This window comes from Aotus nancymaae, unplaced genomic scaffold (genome assembly GCF_030222135.1).
Source record: "Aotus nancymaae isolate 86718 unplaced genomic scaffold, 86718_ANA_hifiasm-v0.15.2.pri h1tg000010l, whole genome shotgun sequence".
Taxonomy (NCBI): domain Eukaryota; kingdom Metazoa; phylum Chordata; class Mammalia; order Primates; family Aotidae; genus Aotus; species Aotus nancymaae.
The window spans coordinates 18377824-18395825 of NW_026988421.1; the positions used below are offsets into that span (position 1 = coordinate 18377824).

The 18002-nt window shown below is 36.3% G+C and overlaps 1 protein-coding gene across 7 annotated transcripts in view; it reads right to left on the reverse strand.

Moving 5' to 3' along the window:
* VTI1A (vesicle transport through interaction with t-SNAREs 1A) overlaps positions 1-18002 on the reverse strand; it is a 419413-nt gene that overhangs the window by 352843 nt on the left and 48568 nt on the right. The window lies entirely within an intron of this gene.

The window sequence follows — 18002 nt, forward strand, 5'->3', positions numbered from 1 at the left end:
TGAGAAGTGAGACCATAATTCTCCTTGGGCCTAAATTGAATCTGGCTCTATGTCTTCAATACCCATAAAGAACAAGCAAAAACTAGTAAATTCACCTCACTACAGTTACATTGTATCTCAGGCTATCTGGAATAATAATCAGAGTTGATCTATTCAAAGTTGATGTTAACATCAAACACTAAAGGTATTGATAATTGATAATTAAATCAATAAAAATAAATATTTCACAATTGAAAATGGTATGTCTACTCATCAATATCTAAAAATAATTAATTTCCTCCTCTATTATGTTTGTTTCAGTTGAATCCTGTTCCCTTTCTATAAGCCAAATCTTCATTCTGATCTTTTATAGCTAATCCTTCAGTGAAATCCAGTCTTGGACTGGTGGAATCATAAACTACTACAAGGGAAATAAGTAAACATGCAAATTCAGCCCTATGATTCTGCATCAAGCTCAAACAGAAAATAAATAAAGGTCAAAAACTTCAATTGAACCCATGTAATTTTACTAAACAGAAATCTAATTAGTTCAATTTTTCAAATGTAAATATTTACATTTTTAAAATGTTTTCTTCTATTAAAATTAGATAAGAATTCTACAATATGTCTTACTTTCAAAATTCTACAATATGTCACTTGGTAAAGCTGTAGCATTACATGTTGTAGCAACAGGGACTTATGTCAAGACTTAAGACTTTACCAAATAACAATTGCAAAAAATGATACACTCCATATACAGTCATAAAAAGGACCTCATTATTGGTAGTTAAAATATGTAACAGGACAAAGGCAAGGTGAAATACAACGCTTCAAGTTACTGCTACATTTTGTTAAATAGTAGAGCTATCTGACAAAAAATATTTTTACTTCAAAGAAAGTTATAAAATTACATTACTTTAAAAACATGAAATAACAGGCTAATATTTATGGGATGCAGCAAAAGCAGTCCTAAGAGGGAAGTTTATAGTAATAAATGTCTATACCAAAAAAGAAAATAACAGATAAACAATCTACTGTTACAGTTCAAGAAACTAGAAAACGAAGAATAAACTAAGCCCAAAGTTAGCAGAAGGAATGAAATCACAAAGATCAGGGCAGAAATAAATAAAATAGAGACTAGAAAGACAATAGAAAAAATCAATGATACTAAGAGTTGATATTGTGAAAAGATAAACAAAATAAACACACCTAGCTAAAGACTAGCTAGAAAAAAGAGAGAGATTACTCAGAAAAATAAAATTAGAATGAAAGAAGAGACATTACAACTGATACGACCAAAATACAAAGGATCTTAAGAAATTACTATGAACAATTATATGCCAACAAATTGGACCACCTAGAAGAAATGGAGAAATTCTTAGGCACATATAGCCTACCAAGACTGAAGTAGGAAGAAATAGAAAATCCAAACAGAAAAATAACAAGTTAGAAGATTAAATCAGTAATAAAGTCTCCCACCAAAGAAAAGTTCAGGACTGAAAGTTTTCACTACTGAATTCTACCAAACATTTAAAGAAGAACTAATGCTAATTTTTCTCAAACTCTTCCAAAAATGTGAAATAGAGGGAATATTTCCAAATGCATTTTATGAGCCTAGCATTATCCTGATATTAAAGCCAAACAAGGGCACTACAGGGAAAAAAATATATAGATCAATATCTCTAATAAACATTGATACAAAAATCTTCAATAAAATAAGCAAATGGAATTCCAGAATACATTAAAAGAATCATTCACCATGATCAAGTGAGATTTATTTCTGAGATACAAGGGTGGTTCAATACATGCAAATCAATAAATGTAATACAACATATTAACCAAATGAAGAATAAAAACAATATGATCATCTCAATGGATGCACAGAAAACATTTGACAAAAATCAACACCTTTTTGTAATAAAAAAATCTCAACAGATTAGGTATAGAGGGAATGTACCTCAACACAATAAAGTCCATATATATCAAACCCATAGCTAAAATCATTCTCCATGGTGAATTGTTAAATGATCTTCCTTTAAGATCAGGCATAAGACAAAGATGCCCACTCTCACCACTTCTCTTCAACACAGTACTTAAGTGCTGGGCACAGCAATTAGGCAAGAGACAGCAATTAAAGGAATCCTAATAGAAAAGGAAGAAGTAAAATTATCTCTATTAACTGATGACATAATCTTACATATAGAAAACCCTAAAGATGCCACCAAAAAACTGTTTAAACTTCCCCCCTTTTTAAAAATGGAGTGTGCTAGATGTCTCTATAATTTTGTTCAGATGACTGCAGAACCCGGAAAAGCTCTTGCTGCTATTGATGCATAACATACTGCTATTATTGGTCTTTTCATTCATATATATATATATATATATATATATATATATAATTTGAATTTTTGGAAACTTTAGCTGTGCTGTCAGCTTTGGAAAAAGTATCCCAGTTTACTGTGTTGAGTTGGCATGGTACAGAAATTAACAGCTAAATTGGTCTAGAAATGTAAAACTTAATTTTTTTTCCATTTGTACAGAGGTAATGCACTGTATTACATATGTAAGGTCTTATCTACATGGGTTTGATTATAGAAACTAATAAAGTCTTCTCTAAATAATAAAAAAACTGTTAAAACTGATAAATTCAGTAAAGTTGCAGTATATAAAATCAACATACAAAAATCAAAAGTGTTTCTATATACTAATAACAAACTAATACAAAAAGGAAATTAGTAAAACAATTACATGTGCAATAGCAACAAAAAAATTAAATACTTAGGTTAAATGTAACCAAGGAAGTAAAAAACTTGTATACTGAAAACCATAAAATACTGATGTAAGAATCTGAAGAAAACACAAATACATGAAAAGATATCCTGTGTTCATGAACTAGAAGAATTAATACTGTGAAAATGTCCACAATGCCCAAAGCAATTTACAGATTCAATGCAATCTCTATCAAAATAGCACCAATTATTCTGCACAGAATTTACAAAAAAGAATCTTAAAATTATATGGAACCAAAAATAAATCCAAATATCCATAGCAATCCTGAGCAAAATGAACAAAGCTGGAGGCATTACATTATCGGACTTTAAAATATACTACAAGGCTGTAGTAATCAAAACAACATGGTACTGGTATAAAACTAGACACATGGACCAATGGAACCAAATAGGGAACCCAGAAATATTCACAAACCTTTCTTGATCTTCAACAAAGCTAACAAGAACTTACACTGGAGAAAGGACTTGCTCTTCAATAAATGGTGCTGGTACCTCAGCTATCCATATGCAGAAGAATGAATCTGTACCCCATCTCTCACCATATATAAATCCAATTCGAAGTAGATTAAGGACTTAAACACAAGACTCCAGCCTATAAAAATACTAGAAGAAAACCTATGGAAAACTCTCAGGGACATTGGTTTAGACAAAGAATTTTTGACAAGATCTCAAAAGCATAGGCAATAAACCAAAAATAGACAAATGGGACTTAATTAAATTAAAAGGCTTCTGCACAGCAAAAGAAATAATCAACAGAGTGAAGAGACAACCTGTTGAATGAGAGAAAACACAAACTATTCATCCAACAGGTGACTAATGTTCAGAATATATTAGGAACTCAAACAACTCAACAGGAAAAAACAAATAGCCCCATTTGAAAGTGGGCAAAAGATATGAATAGATATTCTCAAAAGAAGATGCACAAATAGCCAACAGGTATATGAAAAAATGCTCAATATCACAAATCATCAAAGAAATGCAAATCAAAACCACAGTGAAATATTCTCTTACCCTAGTCAGAATGGCTATTATTAACAAAAAGTAACATGTTGGTGAGGATGCTGAGAAAAGTGAACGGTGTTGGTGGGAATGTAAACCAGTACAGCCACTGTGACAAACAGTAGGAAGATTCCTCAACAAACTAAGAATAGAAGAACCATTCAATCCAGCAATTCCACTACTGGGTATCTACTGAAAGGAAGAGAAATCAATATGTCAAAGGTATACATGAATTGGCATGTTTATTGCAGCACTATTCACAATAGCAAAGATATGGAATCAACCTAAGTGTTCATCAACAAATGAATGGATAAAAAATGTGGTACATATACACAACGAAATCCTATCCAGCCATAAAAGAATTGAAATCATGTCATCTGCAGCAACATGGATGAAACTGGAGGTGGTTCTCTAAAGAGAAGTAAGCCAGGCACAAAAAGACAAATATCACATGTTCTCACTTATATGTGGGAACTAAAAAATTTGATGACATGAGGGTAGATGGTGGAGAGATAGGTAACAGGGTCTGGGAAGGGTGAGTTAGGAGGAAGCAGGAGGATGAAGAGACGCAGGTTAAAGGGTGCAAGCATTCACTAAGATAGAAGGAACAAATTCAACATCTGACAGCAGAGTAGGGTGACTATACTTAACTTGGGTGGTAGACACCCTAAATAACCTGAATTGAACACTATGCATTATATATATATATATATATATATATATATATATTATATATATATATATATGTAAAAAATCTCACATGGGCCGGGTGCAGTGGTTGACGCCTGTAATCCCAGCACTTTGGGAGTCCAAGACAGAAGGGTCATGAGGTCAGGGGATGGAGACCATCCTGGCCAACATGGTAAAACTCCATTACTACTAAAAAACAAAAAATAAGTTGGGTGTAGTGGCACATGCCTGTAGTCCCAGCTACTTGGGAGGCTGAGACAGGGGAATCGTTTGAACCTGGGAAGTGGAGGTTGCAGTGAGCGGTGATCACATCACCACACTCCAGCCTGGTGACAGAGCAAGACTCCGTCTCACACACACACAAAATCTCACATGTATCCCATACATTTGTACAGATAAATAAGCAAGCAAATGGAGCAAAATATTAACAACAGGTAAACCCAGGTAGAGAGTGTAAGGTATATTGCCGAGTCAAAATGAGGAAACTGAGGCCAGTGTGAGAAAATGAGAATCCAATTTATTCAGCTCCCGGGCAAGGTTCTGTGGTCTGGGAAGGGGCCAGAGAAGTCACACTGAGCTTCTCAGGGTGCGGGGGTTTTATAGGGAGTGGAGGTAATTGATTGGTCTTTAGGGAAACAAAGAGCAGACAGTTTTATTGGTGAGGAGGGTTGATTGATCATTAGGAAAACAAAGAGCAGACAGTTTCATTGGTGAGTTTCATTGGTGAGGGGGTTTGATTGATCACTAGGGAAACAAAGAGCAGACGGTTTCATTGGTGAGGGGAAGTCAAGGTGCCGATGGGGCGAGCTGCCATTGGTTGCCAGGTGGGACTACTGGTGGGCTGACCGGCTGGGGAGGTCAATGTTAAGCTGCTGTTGGACAAATCTTTGGCAGGCTTTTTAAATTTTGAAGGGGTCGAGTGAGGAATGCAGGAGTGGGTGTGTGAAGCCTGCATAGAGAGACCAGATAGGAGTGGGTGTGGGGAGCCAGCATAGAGAGGCCGGCATGGGGAGAGATAAGTGTGTCAGCATGGAGAAACCGGCACGGGGAGAGATAAGTGTGTCCATTTAGCTCCCGGCGAGGCAGCCGGCCTTACAGAGAGTATATGTCATTCTTTGTACTACTTTGTACTTTTCAGCAAGTTTGAGATTTTTTCAAATAAAAATTTTAAATGATTTAAAAATGAAAACATTAGCAAAAAAGGGCGCAAAAGTCCTTGGTAAGCTAATTTTCAACAAGTAGCTAATGTCTGAGATTAGTGAAATATCAAATAAATCCTTGATGAAATAATAGCTAATGTTAAACAAAAACATAAACCATGATTCCTTTCAAGTTCAGACAATTTAAACTGCTAATTTTTACCCCTTATGATGGTATTTCCCTTTTTTGGCAATAAAATATGAGACTTTATTCGTATAGTTTTAAATTAGCAACATACTTTTATTTTTTTATTTCATCAATTAGTATGGATTCCAAATCATCCATGGTCAGAGAAGTTCAAAGTTATCATTTCAAAATAAAAGAGTAGTATATACCATTTAAAACTGGCAATAAAGTATGAATTCTTTTTCAATTTCATCTAACTGTTATTGTTTTTGTTGTGGTGGTGGTGGTGGTGGTGGCTTTTTTGAGTCAAGGCCTCACTCTGTCGCCCACGCTGGACAGCAGTGGCACAATCGTAGTTCACTGAAGCCATGACCTTCCGGACTCAGGCAATCCTCCCACCTCAGCCCCCTGAGTGGCTGGTACTACAGGAGCATGCTGCCACAACCTGCAAACTTTTTAATTATTTTTTTATGTTGCCCAGCTGCTTTTGAACTCCTGGCCTCAAGCAATCCTCCTGTCTCAGCCTCCTGAAATACTGGGACTATTTGCATAAGCCACCATGCCAGGTCCACTTTATTCTGAATTAAAAGTTTTGGGGACAACAATTCTAAATTAGATTGCTTCACAGATAAGAATAAAACATTGATGTTTTTACAAATATGCCTAGAGGAACTTAATGCAAATCTCACTGGAGTGCTTCAGCACCAACCAAAGATCTTTTAACATGCTCTTAGGTCATTGTCTAATGTTCTTGAAGAGAGTAAACAATTTCAGGTGTTTAGACATGTCCTCAGTAAACTTTAAGTCGATTTGGCAATGAAGATATTGCTGATCTGTCTAATTTTGACTGTGAGAGCACTGGACAGGGATTGAAAGTAATTCTAGTCCCTGTGAAGAACACAGCAGATTTTGGTATTCTATGAATATGCAGTAATAATGGGACCTTAAAGCTAGAAGGGACCTTTAGGGTGCCTTGATCCCTCACAGCATCTTACACTGAATGTATCTTAGAAAGACTTCAGGAAGGAGGTCCCTTACCTTTCACAAGGAAGCTTACCAACCATCACTAGTAACTGGCAGGAACGATTTTCCCAAATTAAACTGAAACCTATGGTTCTACAGTTGCACATGCAGTAGAGACCAACAAACAGCGGCAGATCATACCTGACAAAAATAGCTCCCCACAGACCTGAAGAAACTTAACAACTCTACAACTTTCCATCCATGGAAAATAATCGCAGGACTTTCCTTCATCTGTCTAATTTTCCAACTTCTCTGACAGGAACTCCCCGGAATTTTCCCTGAATTATCTTTAGGCATAGTAGCCCCAGTTGGACCTAGAGATGAACATTAGTAAATTAGACTCTTCCAGAGTCTCACGTGAACCAAAGGGCATTGAATCTTACACCTGATATGTAAACTTGAAGAGGGCATTCCTTTTTGCTTTTCTTATTTTTGCTCAAAGTGTCTTTCATATTGTAAATGCACCTTAATTTTTACGTTTTGGGGTTACTTAATATGATGAAGTAGAACGGCCTCAGATTTGGGCAACTGATGAGCCTGAGTTCAAATTCCAGCTGTGTCCTTTTTAGCTGTGATTAAGAACTCATAAGGACTTCAGGTCTGGCTAAGATAAAGTTAATAAAGCAGCAATTACAGTGCTTAGCACATACTAGGAATTAAAGAAAACAACTACTATGATTACAACAATTACTATTGAGAATGCCAGCAAGTTTATTCTCTAGCACACAAAACTGTGTTTGCCTCTGAGCTCTTTATTTTAATGTGGCCTCAAATACTCGTGCCCAACACAGCCACCTCAGTCCCAATCCCAGTTATGACCCAAGTGCTCCTAACCAAGACCAGACGGCTATTCTATTCCAGTTCCTCTTGGCTCTTGCAGTTCAATTTTGCCTCCCAATTTTGGCCTTTTTTCTTTTGACATTTTTTGCTTGTATCTGAGCTTGATTTTCTCTGCTTTGAGCCTTCAATGTTTTCTGAGGATTTAGGTTCCCATTCACCCTTTGGCTCTGTCCCTAGAAGAGAAAGTACTTGTATATTTTATCCCAAACTTTGAAGAATTCAGACAGTAATACAACATAAAAACTTCAAAGAGAATGAACTTCATTATCAGCACATGATTTAATAGTATGAATTAAACAATGATTCAAATTCCAGTTCTACTATTTATTATCTGTGTGGCTGCAGAGAGGGTGTCTAACCATTCTTAGACCCAGTCTGTACATCTGCACAGAGGAAATAAAAATGCATGCTTGGTTGTCATGATTAAATGGGACTCACAATATGAGCACAGCTTCTTAACAGATTCCCTTGAAGTCGTCACTCTTGTCTCTCCTCCTTCCTTGAGTAGAACAGATGGATGAAGAACAAGAACAAATACACCCTGACTTCTCTATTTCTGGCAAAATTATAAAATAGATATTATTCATAGACTCCAAGAAAAGTGGAGAGGTATCCAAAAGCCAATGAGATCATGCAGAAGCCAGTTGGTGAAGGTGACAATGAGCATGAAAAATAAGTGTGCTCAGCCGTAGATAAGCTCAAGAAGCACCAGCCAAAATACACTTCATAAAGACAAGGGACTTGTTCGGAAGCACAAAATCTATATCCTTTGTGTGAAACAACCAACGTGAGAACAGGTTTAAGCTGGCTGCTGGCAGAAGCCCTCCTAGACACAGTTTGTTCAGAGAAGCAGAGGCAGGGCTACGTAAAGAATAACACAGGACTTCTGCTTCCCAAAGGATATAGAAAATCACAATAGACTATTGTTTGCACCTTAACAAATACGAGCTGAAGAAGCCACAAAATCATAGTTTTGAAAACCTATCAGAAAGCTGATGACACAAAGACACCTAAAGAAAGTACATTCCAGAACATTATGAACTTTTTTCTTAAATAGAAGAGAGCCACAGCTGTTCTTATTCTTGGTGGAGTGGGGGAAACCTTCACAGATCTAAGTAAGAAGAAACCAGCCAAACTTCTGGCAAACTTTTAAGAGCTGCATCAGAGCTGGCACGATAGATTAGGATCTCAAGGAGCCTGAGCCACATAGTGAGGTATAGGGTCAATCAACCAAAGCTTTTTCCTATGGTTCATCACTGAGTGCTCAGGGCACCATAAAAGAGCTAAGAGAGATGACCCCTGGGTCATGCAAGACCTCTCGCAGTTGTAAGCCAGACCTCTAAAGGAGGGGTGCAAGGCAGCAGAACTAAAGGAAGTCTGTGCCAGTGCTCTGAGATCTTGGCTATTGTAGGTTTGAGGGTGGAGGTGGGGGGCAGAAGAGCCGATGGAAACCTATTTGAGGCATTTTGGCATTTCAGCCACCAAAATTTGGAGTAGAAGAGAGGCAGAGAAGTGCTGAGAGAAAATATTCTGAGGCATTCAGAATCTTCAAAGGGTGTAAGGCAACTACATTTCTATGGCTTAGTCTATGCAGCAGGGCAGAGAGAAAACTTTCAAAGTGCAGAAAGCCAGGAGCATGACTGGAACATATAGAGAACTTGCCAGAAACCCAAAAAGCACTGGTGCTGTAAAGCATGGGAAAATCTCCCTCAAATGAAAAGGCTTGTGGCTCAGCAGAAAAGCAGAAAGAGATCTCTGGACACTTACTAGCATTTGGAGCTTAAGCAACGCTGAAAGGAGAATCCTGACCCCAGCCTAAACACATCTGAATTAAACTAAAGCCAAAAAAGCGCACACAGTTCAACTGAAGATCAGATGGACTTAACCCTTCCACTCTGGATGCCTGAAACAAAAGTAAAACTTCATTCAAAACCAAAAAAGCCAAAACAACTGCTCCCCTACTTCACTCTCTACTGTACTTTTATATCAAATACCTGACATACAACCAAAAATTCCAAGATGCATGAAGAGGCACACACACAAAAAAAAACACCTTTAAATACAGAAAGAAGAGAAGGAAACTGTCAAACTAAAATTCGATATCCAGTGAATATATTATTCAACCATGATGGTGAAATAAAGAAAGAAAGGTTTCAGACAGATAAAAGCTGCAAGAATTTACCTCCTACAGAACTACCTAGAGGTACTAGAAATGCTAAAACCAGTTCTTTAGACTGAAGAGAAATGACACTCAATGGAAATGAGATTTGCAAGAAGGAAAAAAGAGCTCCAATAAGAGTAAATACTTAGGTAAATATAAAAGGCTTTTTCTGAGCATATGTCATGAATCTCATAGCATATGTAGAAGTAAAAGAGAAGACAACAGGAGCAAAATGGTGAGAGACAAGTAAATGGAATTACAGTGTGGAAGGTCTACATCGTTCATGAAGTAATATGAACTTTCTATTTGAAAGTAGACTGCAAAAACCCAAAGACTCACATTGTACTCTCCACAGGAACCACTAAAAACTAACACAGAATGGTATATGGAAGACCTGTTATCTGTGGGACATGTATTCTAAGACCCCCCTGTGGATGTCTGAAAGCTCAGATAACACCAAACCCTATCTATATACTATAGTTTTCCCTACAGTCTTGTGCTGCTTAATGTTTTGGTCAATGATGAACCACATATATGAAGGCAGTCTCATAAGATTGAAATACCATATTTTAGGGCACCTTTTCTATATTTAGATATGTTTAGATACACAAATACTTATCATTGTGTTACAATTGCCTACAGTCTCCGGTACAGTAACATGCTGTACAGACTTGTAACCTAGGACCAATAAGCTACACCATCTAGGTTTAAGTATACTCTAGTATGTTCACACAATAAAATGCCAACAACACATCTCGCAGAACGTAGTCCTGTTGTTAAGCAACACATATCTATTATTATGTATATACATACCTAAATTATTATGTGTATATATATATACCTATTATTTTGTTTTATAAATTAGGCACAGTAAGAGACTAACAACAATAATACAATATCTTATTATACTATACTATGGGTAACTGAAACCACAGAAAGTGAAACTGAAGATAAGGGGGGACCCCTATATAATTAAACTTTTAATAATTGAGATAGAACAGAATATTACAAACTATGTGATTTAAATTAGCCAGGCATGGTGGCACACACCTGTAGCCCCAGCTACTCAGGAGGCGGAAGTGGGAGGATTGCTTGAGCCTGGGAGGTTAAGGCTGCAGTGAGCTATGGTTATACCACTGCACTCCAGCCTGGGTGACAGAACAAGACCCCATCTCAAAAAAAAAAAAAAATTCTGTGATTTACCCCACAGAAGGCAAGAAGTAAGCACCAAAGGAGCAAAAAACAAGCATATACCTTAGTTTATGCACAGCCACATTTATGTCAAGTATATCTCAATAAAGCTGTTTTTCAAAAAAAGAACATAGAGTGACCACTAGCACTACCATTATGTAACATTTTACTAGAAATACTAGCAAACATAATTAGATTAGTAAAAGAAGTTAGAAGCATAAAATTGGAAGGGAAGAGGTAAAACCATCATTTCTTACAGATGATACAACTGTATATCTCAAAAGTTCAAGAGAATATATGTTACTGATTTTATCTTTTTTTTTAAAAAGGAGAAAAATTGGAGAAAAAGAATAAAAATTCAACAGAATAAACTGAACTACAAACAGTAAGTGGATTTAATAAGTAGCATGCTTCAAAAGTAAAACATAGAAATCAAGTTATTATGCAAACAACAACCAGTGAGAACATATAGTGGAAGAAAAGTCCTCATTTAAGGTAAAAACATAAAAGACAAGACACCCAGGATTAAACTTAATTTTTTATAATCCTGAGGTACAAAAAGACTTTCTTTCTTTTTCTTTTTCTCAAGATGGAGTCTTGCTCTGTTGCCTAGGCTGGAGTGCAACGGTGTGATCTTGGCTTACTGCAACCTCTGCCTCCTAGGTTCCAGGGATTCACCTGCCTCAGCCTCCCAAGTATCTGGGATTACAGGCACGTGCCACCACGCCTGGCTAACTTTTTGTATTTTTAGTAGAGACAAGGTTTCGCCATGTTGGCCAGGCTGGTCTCAAACTCCTGACCTCGTGATCCGCTTGTCTCAGCCTCCCAAAGTGCTGGGATTACAGGTGTGAGCCACCTTAGCATGGCCCCTGCACAAAAAGCCTTTCTAACTATCATTAGAGTGCTATATATGGTTATAAGCATAACCATATAAGAGTAATAATTTCAACTATATAAAAAACAAAAATGTTTGAAAGGCAACAAATAGAATAAACATAGGATAAATTTAGTGTCTCACTAAACGAAATAAAAGGCAAATAATAAACTGGAAAAATACATGCAGATTTCATCTTTGATAAAGAACAAAGTATGAATATACAGTAAAACAAAAAAAATAAGACCTGGTGTTCCACAGATCAGTAGAATGACTACAGTTAACATTAATCTACAGTACATTTCAAAACAATAGAAGAGAATAATTAGAATGTTTGTAGCATAAAGAAAAATATTTAAGGTGATGGACATCCCAAGTTCCCTGATTTCATTATATAAATAGATTAAATTATCATATGTACCCTGAAAATATGTAAACCTATTATGTATCAATAAAAATAAATTCAACAAACACACTCCAAACTTCCATAAAACCCTTTATTTTGTTTGTAACTAAAGAATCATGATGTAAAAACATGGAAATCAGTTATTTGGAGGATAGCAACACTAGAAACAGAAAAATGAAAAAGAAGTCAAAGTTAATTATGACAAAATAAAGACATTTAATCCTAAATTACTATTTTTTAAAAAGCACACAGGGTTATATCAGGTTAGAGTTTACACTTTCTTGAAAAGGTTATGATCTCCCCATCCTTGAGGAAGCCAGGGAAACTTGAGTCCAGTGGCTAGAGCCAACACTAACAAAGATACAGTCATGCTTCCGGTCATAAGCAGGAGTTGGGAGAAAATGAAGAGAGATGCCTATAAATCCAGTTCACTTCTAGCAAAGTAATTCAAAATGTATGACCTGATGACAGTGGGTCCACAGTCACGTTCACATAAGAAATTCAACACATAAACATCTGCAGGCGTCCTTCTAATAGACCATATTTATCATATTGGTTAACCATTCAATTCTATTTGATTTACTGCCTTTCTTTTTTTTGCAGGGGTTGTTGACTAGAAGGTCACAGATATAACTGCAACACAGGTAACAACAAGCAAACATGAATATCTAATTTATCTAGAATAAGTTAAAAAATTATAGTAGATTTAAAAAGAGTAAGAGGCTGGGCACAGTGGCTCAGGCCTGTAATCTCAACACTCTGGGAGGATGAGCTGGAAGGATTTGCTCGGGCTTAGGAGTTGAAGACCAGCCTGGGCAACATGGTGAAACCCTATCTCTACAAACAAATTAGAAAAAAAAATTATCTGGGTGTGATGGCATACACCTGTGGTCCCAGCTGCTTAGGACGCTGAGGTGGGAGGATTGTTTGAGCCCAGGAGGTCGAGGCTACAGTGACTCACTGCACTACAGCCTGGGTGACAGAAGAAGACCCTGTCTCAAAAATAAACAAACAAATAAAATAAAATAAGGATTCTAGGGAACATGGGCAGAGGGACATTTTGCTACTTTACTTCAAGGCTAACTAATCACTTTATGTTTATTTGTAAAATGGCACAGAGGATAGAATATTGTAGAAACCTGAGGGCATAAGATCATAAAAATTGAAGTAAATGTCAACTTTAAAAGTTTCCACATACAAACTATGCTATTCTAAACTTATGCATTATCCCTTTTAAGAAAGAGCTACATTTTAGTTTCAGGAATTAGTTTAGAAAATAAGTTGCTCAATTATCTCTAACAAATAAAAACAATCTGACTATTCGATATAAAAGCAAACAAGCAAATTTTTGTGTAAAAGTTTTAGATTTCTGAGGGCTGGAGGCCAGGGTGGGTGGGAAAGGAGCAGCAAAAATGTTTTTACTTCCAATTAGTAATTAAATTACATAGAGTTCTTAAAAAGTATGACTATTATTATAGTATTCTTAAAAATCAAAGTATGTAAAATGTTGATCAGAAGTGGAATTTTAGAATATCTGCTTTCTTACTTCTTCCATTTTTTTGTTCTTTTTTTGTAAATATATTTTAAGAACTTTAACAAAGAATTTACCTTAAGTGAGAACAGAAAGATTTAAATTTATTAAAATAGTTTTCCTTGAAATACCAGAAATATTGGAATTTCAGTTATAAAATTGAAAATGTTATAATGACATAAAATAAGGATTACCACTAGTTTCAGGGAGAAAATTTTATTATTTAATAAAGCCACAAAGTTTTATTGGCTATCTTATATTCAGACCAAAAAAGATCACAAATCTAAATAAGACTACAGGTATGGGGTTCTATATTCATCCATTTCTTCATTTAACAACAATGTATTGAGCAGCAGTATATGCCAGGTATTGTGTTAGTAATGAAACAGGTTCCTGGACTGTGAGCTCCTCAATGAGACCAAGAAAGGCAGGCATGAAGAAAATAATCGCAGTAAGTGTAAACTTGGCACACTAGAAAATGGAGGTTTATTTTGATACAGCCAAATAAAGGAACTAACTTGGTTGAATCGGGTCAAGAATAGCTTTACAAAGAAGAAGCTTGATCTGGGGCTTATATGACAAGTAGTTTTTCAAGCAGGCAAGAAGGAAAGGAGAAACATTCCAGGATAAGAACATAGCATGTATAAAATAACTGAGACCTAAAATGTGATGCACAACTATCGATGGTGGTGCTTTAGCACGCATGGACAAAGGGTCAAAGGAAAAGAATTGTAAGAGAAAACAGCAGGTAGAAGAGAAGGGGCCATGACAGGAGGCCTTAAAAGGCAGAATCAAGAGTCCAGCATGGATCTAGGAGAAGCAAACTCAAATGCCCACAGGAGGCAGGCCAACAATAAGAGCGGGTGAAATGGCAGGTGACGGTGGGGACCCAGGCAAAATAAGTTCACCAGTAAAAAGCCACTCCGCTGTAGCTATTTCCAAATTTTCCAGATCTCTCTCTTAGAATTTCAGTAGAAACCCGAAATTTGAATGCATGTGATATCTCTCAATATTTTAATGTTGGCAACCAATTTCAGTGTATGAAAAACACTGAACAGGCCAAGGATATCATGTCTTTTAGCAGATGTGACTGGTAGACTGAAACTTTATGAACTAGGTACCGTAAAGTCACAAATTGTTTGATATAATCAGATTTATGTTTTTAAGCAGTTTTCTCTCGACTCAAAGTGGAAAACAGCCAGGAGGGCTCGACTGAAGACAGAAATCTCAGGCTTGCTCCTAAAGGTCAAGAGAGAGACTATGTGGTCCTCATTTAGAGAGCAACAGTGAAGACGGAGGGAGAGATATTCTAGAGGTGGAATTCATGAGACCTAGTGGGGGTGAGGGTAAGGCAAAGAAACAAGTATGAAATGTCTTCGAGGTTTCCCATATGGGTAACTGGCATATTAGCTGGCACATTAATCAGAATAACCAACATTGTGTTAACCAGCATAATAGATGCAAGAAAAAGAAATGCAGGAAGAACAGGTTTTGGAGAAAGTTAATAAGTTTAATGAATTCAAGTTGGAACACTGTATTTGAATGTCTGCAGGACTGGGACATGTGAAATGGACAACTGAAAAAATGGTACAGAATGCAATGTCAAAGTCTAGGCTAGAGGTATAATTTTGAAGTCGTTAATCTATAGACATCACTGAAAGCCATAGGCACACATAAAATTAACCAGAGAAAATAAAGAGATGACAAGTCAAAACAACACTGACATGAAAATGCAAACATTAAGAAGAGGGCAGAAAAAGAGAATCCAATGGAGATTGAGAACAGAGACTCAGGAGGAGACCAAGGGAGTATGGAGTCAAGGAAGCTAGTTTCAAGAAGGGAGTGAACAAGTGCTACATAGATAACAGGTAAGATGCAAACTGGAGAAAGACCCCAGAAACAGGGGTCATGTGTGACTTTAGCAAAAAAGTTTCAGAGCTATGACATCTACCAGAGTATTGCAAGCAATACAATGTAAAAAAAGTTAAATACCCCAATTTTTCCTTACATATATTTAATAAGTGCCATATCTCCCTTTACCTAATGTTAAAATATATGTACAGGATACAGACTAGATAAGGCAACTTTTCCCAAAGCTTGGTTATTTCTTCATTTACCTTAAACCTTTGTTGACATCTAGAAGATGAATGATTGATGGTACCATCCCTACCCCCGACTTTCTCTTTAGATAAAACTCTACTGGATAACATTTCAGTCCCTGTGGTGAAAACAGAATAATTCAGGTAGAGACACTTAGGAGGGAAGACATTTATTAAAGTGACAGGCTACCTGAATAGAGCACCTACGACTTGAAGCAACAGCATTTCTAAGAAAATTGTTCATCTAAATATAACCCTTGGAAGTCACATGAACAAACAAAAAAAAATGGTGGTCAAAACTCCAACTGTGTCCACTCAATCTTTATTTCATTTGAGCCCCAAATGAGTAAACTCAAAAACAGCAAATTAATAGTTGCAATGAAAGTATCCCATAAGCTTTATTTTTTGTTTTTTGTCTAGTTTAAATATATTTGCAAATTATGGTCATTTTCTTTCTCTAAATAGTCATAGCACATTTTATAAATTTTTTTAACAAATAAGATTTTACAGGCCCGGTGCGGTGGCTCAAGCCTGTAATCCCAGCACTTTGGGAGGCCGAGGCGGGTGGATCACGAGGTCAAGAGATCGAGACCATCCTGGTCAACATGGTGAAACCCCGTCTCTACTAATACAAAAAAATTAGCTGGGCATGGTGGCGCATGCCTGTAATCCCAGCTACTCAGGAAGCTGAGGCAGGAGAATTGCCTGAACCCAGGAGGCGGAGGTTGCGGTGAGCCGAGATCGCGCCATTGCGTTCCAGCCTGGGTAACAAGAGCGAAACTCCGTCTCAAAAAAAAAAAAAAAAGACAATAACAAATAAGATTTTACAAAAGTATGTAGGAACTCCAAGAAGTAAGGAAATGCCACTGATCTCATGTGGTAGTGGTGGTGGCAGTGAGGAGATTGGTTTACAATGTGTTTGGAATCTGTGGATACATCAAGAGGAAAAGTGTCCAACTTCAAACAAAATAAACCAACTTTAATGTTGTCACAGATAAAGTATAAATATATATTAACATTTTATAAATCATAGCATTTCAGAATTAGGAAACTTTAAAGAATAACTTAACCTTATCCCCTTACAGATGAGGAAAATGCAGATTATGGTCTAATAAAATAAAAAGAGCAATTCTTCAGTCAGCATAAACCTGGCAAGCTGCTGAGAGAGACTTGTTTTAACTAAGAACTCAAGTGCATTCTGAATGCTTGGAGAGAAAGCATTGATATGTAGGTCATAATCCAGTGGAGAAAGGACATACCAAGGAGCATCAAATGTTCTGAATCATAACGAAAATTATTTAGGGGTGATCTATTATAATATTTCATGCCATTTAATATAAACAATGAGGAGTCAGCAAAATAATGGCATGATTTCTTATTTTAAGAACTGTAACTTTAAGAAGAGGTTAATCAAATATCTTTCATCCTTTCCCATATGTAGAACTGGCACTGGTTTATGTGAGACTGAGCATTGAGATAAACTTTAACCTATTTCCATATTCATCCAGATCTGTTTTCTAGAGCTGGAAAATATAATACAAAAACAGTAAAGTAAAGTGAGGCAGTAATTAAATGGTGTCACTTAGTTCACTCAGTAATAAAGTGTGGCTTGTGGATTTACAACTGAGAAAAGTCTCAAGCCAAAGGAACCATCTCTCTTGGGGAGTTTTGCCTAATTTAGATTATATTTTACTCTGAAATTGAACAAAATTTAGTTAAAAGCCAATTTAATTTGTGTCAGACAAAAATAATAGTTAATATATCTTTTGAGCTTACTATGGATCAGAAATTATTCTAAGAGCTGAGAGAGAGAGAGAATGTTAATTTACTCTTCACAATAATTCTTTGAGGTAGATATTATTTCCATATTACAGATAGGAAAACTGAAACACACAGATTAAATAATTTGCCCATGTCCAAACAGAAAATAAGTATCAGAGCAAGAACAGAAAACCAGGCAAAGCTTCTAAAGTTATATCACTTTTTTATAACTTATTTTATCTTATTTATTTACTTGATTTTATTTTATTTTGAGACAGAGTCTCGCTCTGTTGCCCAGGCTGGAGTGCAGTGGCCTAATCTTGGCTCACTGCA